General features: G+C 47.0%; 1 protein-coding gene and 1 long non-coding RNA gene across 2 annotated transcripts in view; both read right to left on the reverse strand.

Annotated features, from left to right (window-relative positions):
• Nucleotides 1-14,217, reverse strand: part of TSC22D1 (TSC22 domain family member 1) — a 394,387-nt gene that overhangs the window by 97,890 nt on the left and 282,280 nt on the right. The gene's annotated exons all lie outside the window — the stretch shown is intronic.
• Nucleotides 2,186-3,198, reverse strand: LOC144772756 (uncharacterized). The gene is made up of 4 exons (XR_013599832.1): nucleotides 3,152-3,198; nucleotides 2,777-2,858; nucleotides 2,373-2,505; nucleotides 2,186-2,287 (listed from the first exon to the last, which is right to left on the reverse strand). It is a non-coding gene; the product is annotated as an uncharacterized LOC144772756 (long non-coding RNA).

Raw genomic sequence — 14,217 nt, forward strand, 5'->3', positions numbered from 1 at the left:
CGGCTCATCCACTGGGGCCACTGGCTCTGCGGGCATGGGCGACACCGCCGCCATGGTTGCTACCATGATGAGCGAGATGCGCGCAGGCTTCAAGGCGCTCGACACCCGCTTCGACGGCCTAGAAAAGAAAATTGCAGACATGGGCACCACAGTGCAGGCCCACGACAGGAGACTGGACTTGGCCGAATCCAGGATTTCTGATGTGGAGGACGGTGCCGCTAAAGCGCTTAAACGTCTGGAAAGGGTAGAAAAAATTCTCAAAGGTGTGGCCATGAAAAATGAGGACTTGGAAGCACGTGGTCGACGCAATAATCTCCTAATTCTTGGTTTGGCGGAGACGACTGCGACGGGTCGTTTTGACACTTTTGTTTAACACCTCCTCATAGAACTGTTCGGCAGAGACACCTTCACGTCTGGTTTGTGGTCGAGCGTGCACATCGGTCTTTAGGCCCTAAACCTCGCCCTGGTCAGCCTCCGCGATCTATAATCGCCAGAATCATGAATTTCCGGGATCGGGATGCTGCGCTTCGCGCTGCCCGTGAGGCCGGCGAGGTACGCTGGCAGGGTAGCGTCCTATCCTTCTTCCCGGATTTCACACTTATGGTTCAAGAGGCCCGCCGCAAATATAATGGGGTCAAAGCAACTCTTCGCAATCTTGGCTTGAAATACGGAATGTTGTATCCGGCCCGCTTGAAGGTTGAGGTGAACGGGAGATTCCGCATCTTTGACACCCCCACGGAGGCTCAAGAGTTCTGTCAGGGCTACAGGCAGCAGGGCTCACCATCGGCTTCTGGATTCGCGACGCGCTCCCCGGCCAGGACTGATACGCAGTCCAGTGCAGATCTCTTTGCTGAGACTGGCCAGGGATGAACGATCTCTGCTGTTCGATCTTCACTGACCCATTGCTACACCCTGCCCGGTGTCCCATTGAGTTGATATGGTCTCCTATGTCTCTGACGCTTCGTCAACTGTTCTTACGACTTTGGTCGCCTTGATTGGTACGCCCGCATGGAGTGGTGTTGCCACCCCCTATGGCGTATGCCTTAATGTTTTCCTTCCTTGGGGTTTTGGTCTGTGTTCTGCCTTATCGCTTGAGGTCATTGCTATTGCATGTTCAGTTTTGTACCTCGTGTCAGAGCTTGTTTGGGGTTTGCCTCTCTGGGGTCAGAGGGAGGCTGGGTGGTGGGTGGAGGGCGGGGATTGTGTTTTTTATTTGGTCCTTTTTAATTGTGAGTATTGATGGAGCTCCTGGGAGTGGACTGTTTGATGCAAGCTGGACTGCCTTTCTTTCTGATGCAGCGCTATGGCCAGGGTAGGTTTGCGGTCTGGCCCGTCTAGACTCATGCTTATGTCATGGAATGTCCGTGGCTTAAACAACACGCGTAAGCGCAAACAGGTATTGAACTATGCGGCACGTTACAAGGTGGATATGCTTTTTTTGCAAGAAACTCATTTGGCGCAGGCAGACGCCTCTTCGATGGCTCAGGGTTGGGGCAAACATAGAATATTCTCGAATTACCTTTTGCAATTGACGAAGGCAAAAAGTCAAAATTTAAGCTCCACACTAGGATGATTATACTTTTTACTCAAAGTTTATTTTCATAAAAGGTCATATTTAGGAATTCATTTTAAATACACATTCAATTTTACACTGTGGTGCTCTGGTACAGGTATATATACACTAACTAACAATTCCGTGTTACGGTTTCTATCACAGAATCACCACTTTAAGATATGCACTCAATATTTAAAATACACCAATACAGTAAATCAATAAAAAACATTTTTTTCACATTAAAAGCAGTCCAAAAGTCGACGCGTTTCGGTGCGTTTGTTATGCTTGATGCACCTTCATCAGGACAAAATAAATTAAAAGCAGGTATACTTCTTCTTTCTGAAAAAGTGAATAGAATGCATATAGTTAGTGCGGGATCCCTGTTTTGAGTTTATCCTAGTAGTGGGCTTTTACTTCAAGATTATTTTAATCTATTCTTACTTAAGATTAGAAGAAAAGACGTCCTTCAAGTAATGTTTTGGACGTTTTATTCTTGATTTATCTGGTAGCACGTTCGTAGTCAGTTCACGGCCCTCAGAGATCTGGAATCATAATTGCATTTTAGTTCCTATCACCATTTTATGTACTTTAATAAGGCTTGCGATAATCGCCGTATTGCACTTACTTATATAATTGATTTGTTGCACATTATCAATGGTGCACTATAGATGGTGTCATATCCCAGTGGCGTCTTTCAGTATGACCTCCAGTTAATATTATCGTGACAATACCCTTAAGATGAAGCAAAATCATATAATTAGGATGATGTGCTGTATTTGTGGGATATTAATCTCCAAAAACACATTTTCATACATACCAATAGTATAGGGCTTGTCAGGTTTAACCGCTTTTTCTCATTTGTTTGGCGATCCTGACATCTATTTAAGATGTTGTCATAGGTCTTGTTGGCCAGGAAACATACAAGCTCTTCTCTTTACTTTCTGAGCTGTCTGTGAGGCATAAAGAAGTACACCAGAAGTGTTAAAATCGTTCTAAAGTGCATTGTGTCACTTTTGGGAACTGAGAAGGGGACTTAGACTATTCAGGCAAAAAGGTTTACTTTAAAGCCATATGGAATCGTGTTGCCATTTATTACGCAATACACATGCAATGTGACCATTTTTCAATATAGGTCGCCATATTGTGACTCGAGGTCTGTTTGGGATATTTAAATCACCCTAACTCTACTTCACGTAGTCGACAAAATCAGCGAGTTCTCACCCGTGTTTTTTTTGGCGATTTCTTCGTGTCACTCGTATTGTTGGCCTGGAAGCATCCACACTCTCCTCTTTCACTTTCAGAGCTGTTTGTGAGGCATAAAAGAGTGCGTCAGGAGTTTTCTAATTAAAGAGTTATTCAGTACATGATGTCACCTATAGAATCTCAGAAGGGGGCATAAATTGTTCTGGCAAGCAGGTTAACATTAGAATCAACCGGAAACATATTTGCCATTAGTTAAGTACTGGGCATGGAAATGTGACCGATTTAGCTCTGAGTCACCATATCATGTGTAAAAGTTACTCCTCTACCTGGTTGGGATATTAGAATTACCCTAACTCCGCTTTGCTTTGTAAACAGAGATTAGCGCGTGCTCACCCGTGGTTTTCTGTTGCTTCCTTCGTGTGGCTTGCTTCCGCTGCACTGGAACTGACAACCACTCGGGGGCTGCTGGGTCCTATTTATATTTGAGCTAATTGATTAATTGCACTCGAGCCGAACTTAATTGTGCAATCTTAAGCCCCCGAGTGGTTGTCAGTTCCAGTGCAGCGGAAGCAAGCCACACGAAGGAAGCAACAGAAAACCACGGGTGAGCACGCGCTAATCTCTGTTTACAAAGCAAAGCGGAGTTAGGGTAATTCTAATATCCCAACCAGGTAGAGGAGTAACCTCTAGTCACATTATGGTGACTCAGTGAAAAAAGCGGGTAAATTTCATGCTTAACACAAGGCAAGGGAGTAACTTTTACACATGATATGGTGACTCAGAGCTAAATCGGTCACATTTCCATGCCCAGTACTTAACTAATGGCAAATATGTTTCCGGTTGATTCTAATGTTAACCTGCTTGCCAGAACAATTTATGCCCCCTTCTGAGATTCTATAGGTGACATCATGTACTGAATAACTCTTTAATTAGAAAACTCCTGACGCACTCTTTTATGCCTCACAAACAGCTCTGAAAGTGAAAGAGGAGAGTGTGGATGCTTCCAGGCCAACAATACGAGTGACACGAAGAAATCGCCAAAAAAAACACGGGTGAGAACTCGCTGATTTTGTCGACTACGTGAAGTAGAGTTAGGGTGATTTAAATATCCCAAACAGACCTCGAGTCACAATATGGCGACCTATATTGAAAAATGGTCACATTGCATGTGTATTGCGTAATAAATGGCAACACGATTCCATATGGCTTTAAAGTAAACCTTTTTGCCTGAATAGTCTAAGTCCCCTTCTCAGTTCCCAAAAGTGACACAATGCACTTTAGAACGATTTTAACACTTCTGGTGTACTTCTTTATGCCTCACAGACAGCTCAGAAAGTAAAGAGAAGAGCTTGTATGTTTCCTGGCCAACAAGACCTATGACAACAACTTAAATAGATGTCAGGATCGCCAAACAAATGAGAAAAAGCGGTTAAACCTGACAAGCCCTATACTATTGGTATGTATGAAAATGTGTTTTTGGAGATTAATATCCCACAAATACAGCACATCATCCTAATTATATGATTTTGCTTCATCTTAAGGGTATTGTCACGATAATATTAACTGGAGGTCATACTGAAAGACGCCACTGGGATATGACACCATCTATAGTGCACCATTGATAATGTGCAACAAATCAATTATATAAGTAAGTGCAATACGGCGATTATCGCAAGCCTTATTAAAGTACATAAAATGGTGATAGGAACTAAAATGCAATTATGATTCCAGATCTCTGAGGGCCGTGAACTGACTACGAACGTGCTACCAGATAAATCAAGAATAAAACGTCCAAAACATTACTTGAAGGACGTCTTTTCTTCTAATCTTAAGTAAGAATAGATTAAAATAATCTTGAAGTAAAAGCCCACTACTAGGATAAACTCAAAACAGGGATCCCGCACTAACTATATGCATTCTATTCACTTTTTCAGAAAGAAGAAGTATACCTGCTTTTAATTTATTTTGTCCTGATGAAGGTGCATCAAGCATAACAAACGCACCGAAACGCGTCGACTTTTGGACTGCTTTTAATGTGAAAAAAATGTTTTTTATTGATTTACTGTATTGGTGTATTTTAAATATTGAGTGCATATCTTAAAGTGGTGATTCTGTGATAGAAACCGTAACACGGAATTGTTAGTTAGTGTATATATACCTGTACCAGAGCACCACAGTGTAAAATTGAATGTGTATTTAAAATGAATTCCTAAATATGACCTTTTATGAAAATAAACTTTGAGTAAAAAGTATAATCATCCTAGTGTGGAGCTTAAATTTTGACTTTTTGCCTTCGTCAATTGCAAATGAATAAAACAGCTAATTGACATGGATAGGCCTCATGGTCACCCTTTGAAATAAATACACAGAAAGGAATCTTTTCTTTGAATACGAATTGTTAACCCAGTCCTTTCTGGTCCCTGGGAAACTCTCTTTTTTTGAGAAATATTCTCGAATTACAGCAGTTATTCCAGAGGAGTTGCTATCTTTGTGCACAAGCGCGTTCCCTTTGTGTTTACTGGTAGTGCGACAGATGCTGAGGGTCGCTATGTGCTAGTTTCTGGCTTGCTGTTTGGGTACAAGATTACACTGGTTGGGGTATATGGTCCTAACGTGGATTCCCCCGCTTTTTTCCATGACCTACAACTGCTGCTGCTTCAATCGGACATAGACCTGTTAGTGATGGGGGGTGATTTTAACTTGCTAATGACCCCGAGCAGAGAGAGAACCTCCCCTTCCCCGGACTGCAAGAGTCAGGCCAGATCAGTCCTCGCAGAGATTTGTACACACTTTTCCCTAATCGACATAGAAGCTTGACTGCACCCTGACGCCACTGAGTATACACATCATTCTGGCTTCCACATACTAGCACTAGAATTGATTACTGGCTCCTCTCCCCCGGTGTCGCTGGGTGGGTGGAGGGTCTCTCCACTCTGCCGCGAACGCTGTTCGATCACTCTCCTGTTACTTTGACTCTGCTGATTCCTAGGCTGGGTGGCTATGAAAGACAGTGGCGGTTCCCGGGCAGAGCACTGCAAGACCCAGTCTTTAAAGAAGAGATCCGCGGAGCCATTGACGAGTACTTTGACATCAACACGGGCTTTGTGAGCTCCTGGGCTATGCTCTGGGAGGGTTTCAAGGCCACCATTCGCGGGACATGCATTGCTAAACATGTGGGGGCTTTGCGGGAGATACGTTCTACACTGTCCCGCATTGAGGGTGAGCTTTCTACAATAGAGAGGGACCTTATTGCTTCTCCATCGCAATCAAAAGAGGCCAGGCGACTGACATTGCTGATGGAGTTCAGGGACGCTGCTGACAGGGAGCTGCACTTTTTGGGTAAACACTACACGGCACGTCAGTATGGCGAGGGAGAGAGACCGGGCAGGCTACTCGCACAGATGCTCCGTCCTTCCCACCAGGCGGCCTATATATATCAGAGATTGTGGACGCGCATGGCACACGACACTACTCCACCCCTGCTGTCTGCAATACTTTCTTGCACTACTACAAAACTTTATACACTGCCTCGTTAGCAGACGAACAGCGCGACCCCGGCCCCCATGTAAATGAGATCGCCATGGCATACCTCGAAAAATATATGCAAGACTTTTTAGCCATGACCATAACCCCTGACAGTATAGTCGAGGGCATTGATTCACTGCGAAGCTCCTCGGCCCCGGGTCTTGACGAATACTCGGCTGATTTCTATAAAGAATATAAAGAAGAGTTGGTGCCGAAACTGGTAGAGGTCTATGCTGAGGCCCTTGAATCTGGCGTTCTCCCTCCCACACTCAGGGAAGCGGTGATTGTTCTTCTTCCCAAGCCTGACTGCGACACCTCCTTATGCAGTTCCTATAGACCCTTATCTTTATTGAACTTAGACTACAAGATGTTGGCTAAAGTCCTGGCGATCAGACTGTCCCTACTGATGGGATCCATCATCTCCCCTGCCCAATCCGGTTTTGTTCCACACAGGTCCACCTCCCTAAATTTGCGCACACTGTTCTCGGTTCTGCACAGAATTGACCCGGCCACCCCAGCTGCAGCGGTGTTCGTAGACGCCGAAAAAGCATTCGACACTTTAGAATGGCCCTTCTTATCGGTCATGCGTCGCATGGGCATGCCGGAACTGTTTGTGGCAACGGTCGAACTGTTGTACAGCACCGACTGCCCGGATCCGTTTCAACGGCACCATTACCGCGAACTTCTCTCTTTCCCGAGGCACCCGTCAAGGATGCCCATTGTCCCCTTTGCTGTTCATTCTGGCTATGGACCCTCTGGTGCGCCATTTTCAGGAGAGACACCTCCACCGCGGACTCCAGTTTCGCACTGGCCCTCTCCTAGTCTCATTGTATGCGGATGACACGATATTGTATGTCCGTACTCCTCGAACGAATCTGGAACCCTTATTGCTGGAAATAACCCGATTTGGCGAATTTTCGGGCCTTCGTATCAACTGGCACAAGTCTGTAATTTTTCCGCTTACTCCAGCCACCTCACAGTGGTCGAGCACTTTTCCTCTTGAGTGGAACACGGATTCCGTGAAATACCGGGGAATCCATGTCCATTTGGACACGGTGTCCATTGTTCGCTTAAACTACGGCCGTGCACTAGACTTCCTGGAGGACAACACGGAGCGTTGGCTCTGTCTTCCTTTGTCAATGGCTGGCCGGATTGCCATTCTTAAAATGATTGTACTCCCTCGGTTTTTATACTTATTTAACAATATCCTTATCCCACTCACGGGGGTCTTTTTTACTCAACTTCGATCTGCGCTTGGTATGGGGCGGTAAAAATCCCCGAGTAGCTTGGCGTACGCTGACGCTCCCTTATGAGCGCGGCGGATTCGGAGTGCCTGATTTTTTCCTTTATTATCTAGTTGCGCAATGCCCGTATGCCCATTCCTGGTTTCACCCGGACGCCAGAATTCTTCATCTGCGGCCAGAGGCTGATATGGCACTACCAGTGGCCCTTCACTCCCTTCTTCCCTGAGGAATTCCCCGAGATCCCCAAGATATACAAACTGTCTCCACCACATGCTGGGCCTGGGAGAAGCTGAGACGGATGCTACGTATTGATCAGTTGTATTCCCCTGCTCTTCCGTTGCCTAACCCTCACTGGCTCCCCATCACTGGCGACCCGATGGTGCGTCGCACCCTATCCAAATTCCAACTGACCACGGTTGGGGATCTTTTCCCAGATGGCCATGTTTTCTCCATAACTGAGGACCAGAGGTTATAAGACCGAACTTTCATGGACTCTTTCACTTTGACTAGGATTAGATCCATGCTGCGTGCTGAGTTTCACACATTCCCGCTCCCCCCCCCCCCCCCCCCCCCCCCCGAGGACGCTGCCATGCTCACATACATAATCCAATCTCAGACGGGATCGCATGTGGTCTCGAAACTCTACAGACTCTGCTTGGCCTCGCTTCCTTCTTCGGATGCAGCGGTGCGAGCCGCGTGGGAGGGCGACCTCGGCACCCCGATTACTGATGATCAATGGGCGGCGTGTTGCGCTGCCACCAGGGAAGTGTCCATAAATAGCAGGCACAAACTCGTACACTTTAAGTTTCTGAGGCGGGTGTACCACACTCCGGCTCTTGCTCACAAAATAGATGCAAACAGACCACACTCCTGCCCCAAATGTAATGCCCCGCAGGCTGACTTTGCCCATCTATCCTGGACTTGCCCCCTTTTACAAGACTATTGGCTCCAGGTCCATAAGATCCTGGGAGACATTTTGGGCCTGCCATTGGTGCCTACTCCAGAAATAGTGCTGCTTGGCTATGTGGTCAACTTTCGTCGCCCACTCCGTAAGCTGGCAGCCATTTGTTTTTTACTGGCCAAGCGGGAGATAGCGTTACACTGGTGTGCTAGACGACCCCCCACTGCACATGCTTGGCTCCGGAGCCTGGCCTATTGCAACGTTAACAGTGCTGAATACTCTGAGCAGCTTCCCTCTGCATCCCGGCCATTGGACATTTGGGGACCATACCGCTCATGCGTTGCGAAACGTACCCAAGAGGCACAAGCTCGTTCGTTTGCCTCCATTGTACCGGAGGGTGTGGGCTAGGCTGCTCAGTGTCAGGTCGCTGTACCCACCTGCCTTGTCGCTCCCTGGTGCCCGAGACTTGGCCGCGTTTTCGGCTGGACATGGGGGTGCTACGCTGGACCAGTCTGAGTGATGTATGTATGGATTTGATTAATGACCACTACGCGATTGAGGGCGACTTCCTCCTGAGCTGTTGCCTGCTGCGGCTTGTGCTGCTGCCACTTGCACTACTGATTGCCACCACTTGCTCAATGTCCACAACTTTACATACTTCTTGTGCTTTTTGGTCTGCCCCTCTGTTCTCACGTACTCACAGTTATGATTTATTGTTTGATTTTAGGTTCTTTCAGAGATATCATTTCTTTTCATGTCAAACTTATGACTTCCTTGCAAGCAATAATGGAAATTTGTATTATGTCATGCTTATTCGCCATTAACCCAGTGTACGATTGTTGGTTTACTGATAACTGCTACAAGTGTGGCCTGTTTGGGGCCTATTTCATTGTTCATTGTACACACGTGGATTGCTTCTTTTGCTCAATAAAGAGATTTAAAAAAAAAAAAAGATCGAAGCAATAAGTGCATGCAGAAATTCACCCTGAGCGCTTGCATCCTGCATGCTCTATGGCAGCGTGGTTTCTACAGGAGTTTCCTCGTTCAGCACAGAGACAGGCAACTAGCGAGAGAGAAGGCGGCTCCTGGCTCTGACGGTCAGTCTCTGCCGTTCTAACCTAGGAGGAACGTTTCAAAATAAAAAATAAATGGTTCTCTGTTGGACTTGGTCCTTCTGGCAGGTTCACCCCTGAACTTTTTGCATTGAACTCTGAAATAAGTATAGTGATTTCTGGTCTTTGTGCACTTTAGCACTGTGGCACAGTTTAAAGTGTGTGCGCTCTCTGAGTGCGTGTGTGAGATTGGCCTGCTCTCCCATAGGAATGCATGGGGGATGTGTGTGTCCACGGTAGTTCCTGATGTGTGGGGAGTGCAGAGTCGAGTTTGGTATGTGCGAACTCGTTAGAGTAAATGCTGCGCGATGATGTGTGCGGATTTACTGTGTCTAGTGTGGAAGTGCCACTTCTAGAAGTTGGCCTGTCTGTGCAGTGAATGTTATTTGACTGGCTTGTGATTGGCTGGAGCTGGCTGGTGTGCCTGGCTCCAGGAGTCAGGATGGGTCTGCCCCGGTGGTGAATGGAGAGATCTGCATGTTGATGTGAGGAGGGGTGCACCTGGGACCTGAATAGGGCTGGGCTTTCGCTCCACAATGCTGGCTCCGCCCCTTGTGGTGTGACTGATGACCCTAGCCTGTCATCTGAATGGGGAGGGGGGCTGAGCACAACAGAGTGCTCCAAAACCAGCTGCGTCTGGTTTTCCCTTAGCCCTGCACCCTAGAGACAAAGGGATTTGGTGTATAAAAAGAGGCTGTGACCTCATGTTAAATGTTCTTGTATTCCTACTTGAATCTACCAGGGGCGTGCTGCTGCTAGGGCCCAGGGGAAGGCTTGCCTCCCTAGGCCCTGCCCAGCCCCTGGATGCCTGATGGACTTTGTTGCTGGGACCCTTCTGCCTTGTTTCTACTTCAGGACCTTGTCCCCTTGTCCTGCCCTTGCCAAGGGTTGTTGGTTCCTTGGGAGCGCTGTGTTTTCTCCCCTACAGGACCCTTCTGTTCCTGTGGTGCTCTGGGAGTGCTCTCCCCTATGGCACAGCGCTTGGATTGCCAGGTGGGGCGCTTTTGGTTTTTACTTTGCAGCGCTGAGCTGCCCCTTGTATTGTATTGTATTTATTATTTGTAACGCGCAACTGTCACCCTACGGGTATCCTGGCGCCCAAACAGGAAAGTAGTCAGATGGAACAACAATACACTAGCTGTCATGTCATATAAAACAACCGCCGGAACTATTAGATGGAATCAAGGGGATTAAACTTTGGCGAACAGCCATGTTTTCAGGCTCTTCCTGAATCCCAATAGGGTGTCAATTTGCCTGATGTTCTGGGGGAGCTCGTTCCACAGCCTAGATGCAGAAAGCTCTGCCTCCCATCCTCGATCTCCTGATCCTGGTAGTTGCTGCCAAACCCAGGCTAGAGGAGCGCAGGGACCTGGTAGGCTTATACCAGGTGAGCCTTTCCTGTAAAGGAATGGGTCCCATGTTGTGCAGGGCTCTATACACAATACATAGGGACTTAAAAGCGACTCTGCTTCCGATTGGCAGCCAGTGTAGGTCTCTGAGCGCCAACGTAGTGGAAGAACTGCGAGGTCTATTAAGTGCCAGCTTGGCCGCTATAGACTGGACCCTCTGGAGCCCCTGTAAGATGTATAAGGGGGCCCCTAGATATAGAGAGTTACAGTAGTCCAGTCTGGCCAGGATCACACTCCTAACCACTAGCGGTCTAGACAATCAGGTAGAAGGGGCAAAATCTGTCTGAGCGCTTTCAGCAGTCCAAAGCAGACACTGATGGTTTTATTGGTCTGCGAGGTCATTTGGAGATCCGCATCAAACAGTACCCCTAGATTGCGCACGGTCTTAACTGGGATGCAAGGATCAGCTCCCGGCGCAAGCCTGATCTCATAGGAAGGTTGCTGACTCAGTGTAGCTGACGAGCAGTATACTACCTCCGTCTTCCCCTCGTTAAATTGGAGGGAGTTTATTTTCAGCCACCTGGAGACCCTGCTTCATGCAGTTCTGAAAGGTCTCCATGGTCACTGCCTGTCTTCCTTCTAAGGAGAACACCAGTTGGGCGTAATTTATCAAATCTATTCCATAGGATTTAATCATGGGGATCAGAGGCTGCAGATAAAGATTAAAAAGAATAGGGCTAATCGAAGAGCCCTGAGGTACTCCATGACAGACCAGAGACTTGGGGGATGAAAAGGGTGCTAGGGTCACCACCTGTTGTCTGTCTGTCAGGTAGGATTGTATCCACCTCAAGGCCTTGCCCTTCACGCCCAGCTTTTCCAGCCTACTTAGCAGAACTGCATGGCTAACCGTGTCGAATGCGGCCGACATGTCCAACAGCACCAAGACTGAGGAGTTGCCATTGTCGGCTCGCATTCGAAGGGTGTCCAACATGGTTGCCAGTGCAGTTTCTGTTCCGTGGCTTGGGCGGAAGCCGAATTGGTCCTTGTCCAATAAGCTGTTATCTTCCAGATATCCTGACCGGGACCTACTAACCACCTTTTCCACGATTTTTATCGGGTAGGGCAGGAGGGATATGGGCCTGAAGTGCGCCGGAATAGTAGGGTCCAGCGAAGGCTTTTTAAGCAGGGGGGTAACCACTGCCTGCTTCCATGCTTCCGGCACTATGCCTTCCTCAAGGGATTGGCGACAGATCTGATGCATCCAAGAAAACAGCTCTGTCCCATATTCCTTCCAAATCACATGCGGAAGGGGGTCTAAAGGCGACCCTGATGACACATTATGGGCCAAACTAAAAAAGAGCTCCTCTGTAAGAGGGGTGAAATTTTCCAATGATGACAATATTGGTAGAGGTTCCTCTTCTTCTATCTGTGCCACTGCATCTTTGCAGCTAGCCCTTTCCTCCTTCAACCCCCCCACAATTTTAGCAATCTTTTCCTCAAAATAGATCGCAATCTCGTCACACCGTTTCTCTGTGTGCTGTCTTCTTCGCACTACCCCTACCCTGACCATATGAAATTGTTCCGTGCACCCCAGCTTCGGGTTAGGTATCGCACACCCCTGTCGCTGCAGATTGCCACTTCTGTGTTCAGGTTGACTGATCTACTTCTACAACCCACATCGGACCAGCATCGCCACTGAGGCCACCATGATGGTTGTAAGTGCAACTAGTGTTACTGCAGTAACGTCCGGGGGTTTCATTTTTGCTGTGATAAACTGTACTGTCCCACCCACCGCACCCACCTCTCCATGGGGCAGGTCTGCTCCTCATTTCTTCCTTTACCCCGCACAACAGCTCAGGCTTGAGAATTTGTGAGTTACAGAGCAGGGCAAAGTCTCGCTGCTCTGTGTTGCTGACTGCTTCTGGCTTGTTTGTTACTTTCCTTTATCCCCCTGCCCTAGATCTCCTCAAAGCAAACTCATAGCGGGGCAACAGGCAGGAACTCAGAAAAGCGTCTTAACAGCTGCTTCAGAGACGACTGTTACATTAACGCTCATCAGGTAAACTTTTGACGTGGATTACTCACAGATATCTAGAGAAAGCACCCTTAACTGGTAAATTTACACATATTGGGATCGGAGAGCTGCTGTGTCTCCGGAACAAACACTGTAACCCACTGAGATGCCCCCCAGTGGATACTATTATCCGCCAAATATAGATGTGATGATCTCTGTGGGCTCATACTCTTAATGACGGCACTTTTGGGCCGCTCTAATTTTCTTTCCTCTGGAGGTATATAACATTAGTTCTGCAGAGTTGTAAACTGCAACTGTATGTCTGTGTGCGTCTCCTTGTGTGTCCCTGTGTGCTTGAGTGTGTGTCTGTGTGCGCCATTTTTGTTTTTTAAATATTTTATTGAGCTGATTGCCCTTATTTGGAATAAAACAAGAGAAAGAAAATACTTTTCCAAACCACATAGTCTACTTGTAGCAGAAAGCATTTTAATGATTATAGATATACATTTCTTTGTGGCCCCAATGACCATATACCCTATTTCTAATGTTTTGACAAAATTATATTGGATCCCATTGAGTCCTATTGCCCTGCCATAGTGCTATAGGTGCACAAAAATAACGCAAGTGTCAATTTGTGTTTGAAAATGTAGGAGAAAAACATTTGAAAAAGACCACCATTGCGCTAGATTACATTAAATCAAATAAGCATACCTTAGTACTAACAGAAGAATGGACACTGGCAGTCATTCCACTACGTTAAAGTGCAAGTGTGGATTTCTGATACATAGTGCAAAGGAAAAACGTGCAAAAACGAAAGAACAAAGAATAGCAACCTTCCTTTATAGGCGTATGACCAGCAAAAATGCATATCGCAAGACCTCAAATACCCCTTTTTCACTTCCTTTTTTACTAAAGTGCTGCGGTACTTTAAAAAACAATGCACAATAGCCAAAGCAGTGACAAATATTGTACACTATATGATTTCGAAAGTGCTAGCGTGCTAGATAATCATCAATCTAATAGGTCCCTCCATGCTGCTTAGAGATACTATTCAGCAGCAATCGATCAAGTAAGGCCACCCCTGGGACCCACCTGCTACCATGTTGCTACATGCCTGGTCGTACTCTCCAGCGGTGCCCATACAGGGAAATATTTTTTCAAACTCCCCATCCTCCTGGCCTAGGCTTCTTCAAACAGCCCTGTTCTTTGTAGCTTCACTACCCACATCTTACAAGTCTGCACTGTGACTGGGCAACAACATTTAAATACTAGTGATCCAGCCACGGCTAGAGAAGCGGCACAAAAGTTCTAAGC

This window comes from Lissotriton helveticus, chromosome 8, assembly GCF_964261635.1.
Source record: "Lissotriton helveticus chromosome 8, aLisHel1.1, whole genome shotgun sequence".
Taxonomy (NCBI): domain Eukaryota; kingdom Metazoa; phylum Chordata; class Amphibia; order Caudata; family Salamandridae; genus Lissotriton; species Lissotriton helveticus.